The sequence below is a fragment of the Macaca nemestrina genome, chromosome 4, assembly GCF_043159975.1.
Source record: "Macaca nemestrina isolate mMacNem1 chromosome 4, mMacNem.hap1, whole genome shotgun sequence".
Classification (NCBI taxonomy): Eukaryota; Metazoa; Chordata; class Mammalia; order Primates; family Cercopithecidae; genus Macaca; species Macaca nemestrina.
Genome location: NC_092128.1, coordinates 88,819,301 through 88,827,967, shown reverse-complemented (window position 1 = coordinate 88,827,967; position 8,667 = coordinate 88,819,301).

Below are 8,667 nucleotides of genomic sequence, written 5' to 3'. Positions count from 1 at the left end.
TCCCATGCTGTTGTTCTCATGATAGTGGGTGAGTTCTCACGAGGTCTGATAGTTTTATAAGGGGCTTTTTCCCCTTTTGCTTGGCACTTCTTGCTGCCACCATGTGAAGAAGGACATGTTTGCTTCCCCTTCTGCCATGATTGTAAGTTTCCTGAGGGCTCCCCAGTCCTGCTGAACTGTGAATCAATTAAACCTCTTTCCTATATAAATTACCAAGCCTCAGGATGTCTTTATTAATACGATACCAGAGGTAGCTATGCTTATATCAGATAAAATAAACAAAGAAGGTCATTATATAATGATAAAGGGGTTAATTCATCAACAGTATATAACAATTATAAATATATATGCACACAACATCAAAGCACCTAGATATGTAAAGCAAATTTTAATAGTTTTGAAGGAAGAGATAAGCTGTAATATAAAAATACCACTTTCAGCAATGGACAGATTATCCAGGCAGAAAAGCAAGAAGAATATGTTGGATTCAAACTACACTTTAGATCAAATAGGCCTAATAGACATTACAGAATATGCCATCTAACACCAGGAGGATGCATATTCTTCTTAAGTGCACATGAAACTTGTTTAGTGGCCTAGACAAGAATAGATCATACAGTATAGACCCCTAAACAAATCTTAACAAATTTAAAATTGAAATCATACCAAGTATCTTTTCTAACCACAATGGAATTAAACCAGAAATCAATAACCAGGAAGAATTTTAGAAAATTCACAAATACATGAAAATTCAACAACATGCTCCTTAACAACCAATGGGTCAAATAAAAAATTTAAAGAGAAGTTTAAAAATATCTTGAGACAAACAAAAATAGATACACAACATGCCCAAACTTATGGGCTGTAGCAAAAGCGTTTCTAAAAGGGAATTTTATAGCAATAAATGCCTACATCAAAAGGTAAGAAAGATCTCGAACAACAAATCAAGGAGGTAGAGGGAAAAAGAACAAACTAAGCCCAGAGTTAGTATAATGAAAGAAATAATAAAAGTAAGAGCATAAATAAATGAAATAGAGATTAGAAAAACAAGGAAGATCAATGAACAAAAGAGTTGATTTTTTTTAAAAGATAATCATAACTGACATTTAGACTAAGAAAAAAGACAGAAGACTCAAACAAATAAAACCAGAAGACATTACGACTGATACTATAGAAATACAAAAGATCGTAAGAGACCACTGTGAGTAATTATACACCAACAAATTGGATTACCTAGAAGAAATGAATAAATTTCAAGACACATACAACCTACCAAGACTGAATCCTGAAGAAACAGAAAATTTGAATAGGTGAATAACAAGTAAGAAGACTTAATTAATAATAAAAAGTCTCCCATTAAAGAAAAGCCCAGGACTGGAGGGTGTCACTGCTAAATTCTACCATGCATTTAAATAAGAACTACAAATGCTTCCAAAAAATTGAAGAAAAAGGAATACTTCCAAATTCATTTCATGAAGCCAGCATTACTCTGTTACCAAAACCAGAAAAGAACACTACAATAGAAGAAAATTATAGGCCATATCCATAATGAGCATAAATTCAAAAGTCCTGAACAAAATACTAGCAAATCGAATTCAAAAGCAAGTTAAAAGCATTGTTCATCATGATCAAGTGAGATTTATCCTTGGAATGCAATGATAGTTCAACATATGCAAATCTATAAATATGAAGCACCACATTAACAGAATGAAGGACAAAAACCATATAAACATCTCAATGGATGAGAAAAAGCATTTTACAATATTCAACATATCTTCATGATTTAAAAAAAAAAAAAAAACTCTCACCAAATTAGGCATAGAAGGAATATACCCCAACACCATAAAGGCCATACATGACAAATCCATAACTAACGTCATACTCAATGGTGAAAAGTATTCAAAGCATTTTTCCTAAGATCAGAAACAAGAGGAGGATGCCCACTCTTGCCAATTCTAGTCAACATAGTACTAGAAGAGCAATTAAGGAAGAGAAAGAAATAGAAGGCATCTAAATTGGAAACAAGGGAGTTAAATGTTCTGTTTTCAGATGACATGATCATATATATTGAAAACCCTAAGATTGCCACTAAAAAATTCTTTGAACTAATAAACGAATTCAAGAAAGTTGCTGGAGACAGTCAACATACGAAAGTCAGTAGCATTTCTGTATGCTAACAGTGAACTATCTAAGAGAAAAAAAATCAAGCAAACAATATCATTTACAATGGCTACAAAAAACAAAATACATAGGAATAAATTTAACCAAGGAAATGAAAGACATGTATACTGAAAGCTATAAAACATTGATGAAAGAAACTGAAGAAGATACAAATAAATGGAAAGACACTGTATGTTCATGGATTTGAAGAATTAATATTGTTAAAGTGTCCACACTACTTAATGTAATCTACAGATTCAATGTAATCTCTGTCAAAATTCTAATGTTATTTTTCATAAAATAGCAATAACTAAAATTCATATGGAACCACAAAATCCCCCAAATACCCAAAGCAATCTTGAACGAAAAGAACAAAGTTGAAGGCATCACACTCTCTGATTTCAAAATCTATTATTAAGCTATTATAATCAAAACAGCATATACCTACACAAAAATAGACACATCAACCAGTGTAATAGGTTAGAAAGCCTAGAAATAAAGCCAAGTATTTACAGTCAATTGACTTTCATCAAAGATGCCAAGAACATACAATAAAGAAAAGATAGTCTCTTCAGTCAGTGGTGTTGGGAAAGCTAGATGTCCACATGCAAAAGAACAAAACTGGACGCTTATCTTACACTATATGCAAAAATCAACTAATAGTGGATTAAAGACTTAAACATAAAACTTGAACCTGCAAAACTACTAGGAAAAAAAATAGAGGAAAAGCTCCACAACATTGGTCTGGGTAATGATTTATTGCCTAGGACCCCCAAGTCACAGGCAGCTAAAGCAAAAGTAAACAAAATGGGATTAAATCAAACTAAAAACCTTCTGCACGGTCAAGAAGACAATCAACAAAGTGAAAAGACAATGCAAAGATTGGGAGATAATATTGCAAACCATACATCTGATAAGGGGGTAATATCCAACATATATCAGAAACGCAAACAGTTTAATAGCAAGAAAACAACACAATTTTTAAAATAGACAATGGATCTGAACAGACATTTCTCAAAGAAAAACATACAAATGACCAATAGTTATATGAAAAAATGCTCAACATCTCTAATCTTTAGGGAAATACAAATTAAATCCGCAATGAGATATTACTGCATACCTCTTGGAATGGCTATTGTCAAAAAGATGAAATATAGGAAGTGTTAGGATGTGGAGGGAGCCTTGGTACACTGTTGGTGGGATAGAAATTAGTACAGCCGTTTTGGAAAATAGTATGGAAATTTCTCAAAAACCTAAAAATAGAATTATCATATCATCCAGTAATCCCACTACTGAGCACATATCCAAAGGAAATGAAATCCATATGTTGAAGAGATATCTGCGATCCCATGTGTAATGCAGCATTATTCACAGTAACCAAAATATGGGATCAAGCTAGGTGACCATTGACAGATGAATGGATAAATGTGGTATATATAGCCAATGGAATACTCTTCAACTTTAATTAAAAGGAAATCCTGTCCTTTTCAACAATGTGGATGAAACTGAAGGGCATTATGTTAAGTGAAATAAGCCAGGCACAGAAACACAAATACAGCACAATCTCACTTATATGTGGAATTGAAAAAAGTCGAACTCATAGAAGCAGAGAGCAGAATGGTGGTTACCAGGAACAAGGCTGGGGTAGAGGTTAAGGAGATGTTGCTCATAGGATATAAAATTTCTGTTAGACAGGAGGAATAAATTCAAGACATCTATTGTACAACATAGTAACTGTAGTTAATAACAATGTATTATATTCTTGAAACTTAATGAGAGTAGATTTTAAATGCTCTCACCTAAAAAAAAAAAGTAAGGTAATGCATATGTTAATGAGCTCAATCTAGCTATTCCAGAATGTATCCATATTTCAAAACATCATTTTGTACACAATAAGTGTACACAATATGTATTTGTCAATTAAAATAGAATAATTTAAAAAGAAAGGTGATGCTATTCTCTGCATTTAAGCAGGAAAAAAGCCTCATGCTCAATTTCCTTTTTTAAAAAATGTTAGGCATGGAGGGGAAGATAAATGAGGTATTTGTGGTGATGGTGATGGTAGATGTTTTCCAGTTTTCTTTAGAGGGAGAAGAACTGTATACATTTTACTATTATTTGAAATATTTGTGGCACTGCCTAAGGGGTCATACTTCCCATACAGCCTTCCCCTTGGTTTTTCCATTTCTCTTTGTCCTCAGACAGTAAATCAGCAGTTTTCCATATGAAGGAAATTGCTCCCTTTTCCAAGAACGAAGCCCACATGAGCATGAACCTTTTCCAAATCACTGAGGATGTAAATGTGATCCCGAAGTAAACCACTGAGATTTGGGTGTTTGTTGCTATTACAGCATTACTTAGCCTATCTAGTCTGATTGCAAAATCCTAAGTTAGTAAAATGAGACCACCAAATGCTGTGCTTGATTCAATTCTTATCAGCGATCACCTTTGGAATGCAGCCTTTTAGGACTGTTTGTGTTTGGTTATGATACAAGTATGTTTTAAAATGTTTTCCCCATTATATTTAAAAAGAAACATTGTTCTTTATAAAGGAACAAGCCTCATCTTTTGTTACAATACTATCAATAACATTAATTGAACTCCCACTGTGTGCAGAACACTGCGGCAGAAACTGTAATCATTTTTCTGAATATTAATTTTAGGATGACATCACTTACTTTTCATTTACATGAAAAAGTAAAGGTGTAATACTTAGAAGTAATAAACAAATAAATTTAATTAGAATAATAATAAATTTAATTAGAATAATATACAATCAGAGGTGGATTTTACCATGACGCTAATGAAGCTTAGGCTTCAGGAAACTTCATTTGCACAGGTACCTTCTAAGACTGTATTCATAATTTAATATTATTTTACTTAAAAGGACCCCAGATGTGTATAAGCTTCAGGCCCCACCAAACCTGGCTCTTTCCGTCAATACTACCACATATAAAAGCATGAAAACAAAGAGCTGTAAGAGTCCTAAGAATAAAGGGCAGCACTCCCACACTGGAGCAAGTACACAGAATCTGTATATCTCACCTCCCAGAAATAGGGTTTTTGGAAAGGTGAACCTGAAGTTTGAGTTCTGTAGTGAGATTTAAAACTGAGTCAGGAGAGTGAACAGGCAACCTACAGAATGGGAGAAAATTTTTGCAATCTACTCATCTGACAAAGAGCTAATATCCATCACCTACAAAGAACTCAAACAAATTTAAAAGAGAAAAACAAACAACCCCATCAAAAAGTGGGCAAAGGATATGAACAGATACTTCTCAAAAGAAGACATTCATACAGCCAACAGACACATGAAAAAATACTCATCATCACTCGCCATCAGAGAAATGCAAATCAAAACCACAATGAGATACCATCTCACACCAGTTAGAATGGCAATCATTTAAAAAATCAGGAAATAACAGGTGCTGGAGAGGATGTGCAGAAATAGGAACACTTTTACACTGTTGGTGGGACTGCAAACTAGTTCAACCATTGTGGAAAACAGTGTGGCGATTCCTCAAAGATCTAGAACTAGAAATACCATTTGACCCAGCCATCCCATTACTGGGTATATACCCAAAGGATTTTAAATCATGCTGCTATAAAGACACAGGCACACGTATGTTTATTGCAGCAGTAGTCACAATAGCAAAGACTTGGAGTCAACCCAAATGTCCATCAGTGACAGACTGGATTAAGAAAATGTGGCACATATACACCATGGAATACTATGCAGCCATAAAAAAGGATGAGTTCGTGTCCTTTGTAGGGACATGGATGAAGCTGGAAACCATCATTCTCAGCAAACTATCGCAAGAACAGAAAACCAAACACCACATGTTCTCACTCATAGATGGAAATTGAACAATGAGATCACTTGGACACAGGAAGGGGAACATCACACACCGGGGCCTATTGTGGGGAGGTGGTAGTGGGGAGGGATAGCATTAGGAGATATACCTAATGTAAATGACCAGTTAATGAGTGCAGCACACCAACATGGCACATGTATATATATGTAACAAACCTGCACGCTGTGCACATGTACACTAGAACTTAAAGTATAATAATAAAAAATAAAATAAAATAAAACTGAGTCAGCGGGTGCATCTATAACTGTAAGGCAGGAGGATATATTCAGCCTCAGGCAGAGTCCCCTTAACCTGGAAACTACCTGTATTAGTCTGTCTCACACTGCCAATAAAGACATACCCAAGACTGGATAATTTATAAAGGAAAGAGGTTTAATTGACCCACAGTTCCACATGGGTTGGGAGGCCTCAAAATCATGGCAGAAAAGCAAGGGACATCTTACATGGCAGCAGGCAAGAGAGAATGAGAACCAAGTGAAGGGAGAAACCCTTATAAAACCATCAGGCTGGGCGCGGTGGCTCACGCCTATAATCCCAGCACTTTGGAAGGCCAAGGTGGGCGGATCATGAGGTCAGGAGATCAAGACTATCCTGGCCAACATGGTGAAACCCCATCTCTACTAAAAGTACAGAAATTAGCTGGGCGTGGTGGCACACACCTGTAATCCCAGCTACTCAGGAGGCTGAGGCAGGAGAATTGCTTGAACCCGGGAGTTGGAGGTTGCAGTGAGCCAAGATCACCACTACACTCCAGCTTGGTGACAGAAAAAAAAAATCAGATCTCATGAGACTTATTTACTACTATGAAAACAGTATGGGGGAAGCTGCCTCCATGATTCAATTATCACCACCTGGTCCCACCCTTGACATGTGGAGGTTATTACAATTCAAGATGAGATTTGGGTGGGGACACAGCCAAACCTATCACTACTCAGCCTGCAAGGCCAGTGTCAGTGTACCCATCTTAGCATTTTCCCATCATGTGGCTTTCATTTTATTATCCAAAAACTATTTGAGCAAGTTATTAGTCTTCTTCATAAAAGTTCCAGTTTTTACTGAGATCATTTTTTCTAGAAGTCATTTCATCTTGAAAATAAGTTTTCTTATGGTTGCTGGTAATACTTTTTCTTGAGGTATAAGTAACTATTTTTCTCAATTAATTTTGTCAACTCCTAGATCTGCAACAGTGGATATTGTACTGCTCATCATCTGTTCAGGAATTCCCCATTGAAAGGAGAGGTCTGTGCAGTCATAGAAGTTGTAATGTGACCCATTAAGGATTTCTTTCCCCTGCTAAATTTTGAATGGGAACTGAATGAATACGCTGCCTCTATTTTTAATAATTCCTTTCCTATGCAAAAATGTGTGGGTCATGGTAAAGTTTAATCACAACCCAATGTTCATTTATGAAATACTGTGAACTGCAATTAGTCATGTACAAATATGAAGCACCATTATCATGTGCATGTTAGCAGGTCCTCAACAAAGTTTTTGAATTATGAAACAAACAAGAGCCTTTGCATATACATGTATGCTTTCAGGGTGAATTTAAAATATTCCTTTTCATATTTATTATTATAAAATCTTTATGTTAAGGTGATCCATGTACCTCAAATCTATAATCAGCTTACATTGCAAGAAAACATTTTAAAATCTAGATATATATTTATATGTATATGCCTACATTTATACATGTAATATTAGTAGGTAAACTAAAGCCCTTATCAGAAAATCACATAAATAAGTTTTATACCAATTAAATTAGAGGAAGAATGTGAGCAAATAAGTACTACTTATGGGCTATTTTCAGTGGATATGAACTAATCATTAGGTTATATTTCAGCTCTAATATAATATTACCTTATAATGTAAAATATAAGTTCATGTTGCCTTTTGAAGTTGGGATGTTCAACCAGCTGGAAAACCTTATATCTCATATGAAAAAATATATATATATACAAAATTTAGGATGCGTTTTTGAAGGGATCCATTTTTATTCCTTTTAATAGTTAGGGTTTGCTAAGTTGTGAAATATTTAAATGGTGGCTTAAGCAAATTCAGTTTTATTTATTTAATTTTAACGTAAGAAGTCTAAAGACAGGAAGCTCTTGATATTGATTTGTGGCTCAAGGATAGAAGGCCAAGGTTAGTAAATTTTGTGGCCTTTTCTTCATTAAATGGCAATTACAGATTCAGCCATCAAACTAATTTCTAGACGGTAAGAAAAGACAAGAGGAAAATATAAAAGGGATAGTACATGTATCAGGAAAACAAGGGCTTTCCCAGAAGTTCAACATAGTTCTACCTAGTTCTCACTGGCCACAACTATGACACATCATCAATGCTGTCTGCAAGGAAGACTGGAAAAGAGAATTCTGTTTCTTAATTATTATTATTATTATACCTAATAAATATATAATTTATTATGTATTTTTCCAACCCCCATACTAAAGAAAGATAAAGGAAAGAGAGTTAGAATGGATGAGTGAATCAACTTATAATATCTCCCATGGTCCTTAAAGTTAGGTTTCCTAAAAAATATTGTATTGACTGTAATAGGAAAATTTTGTTATCCAAGGATTTTTGAAGAATGTGCTTTGTTACAGAATTTCATAGTTTCAGAAATTCATCT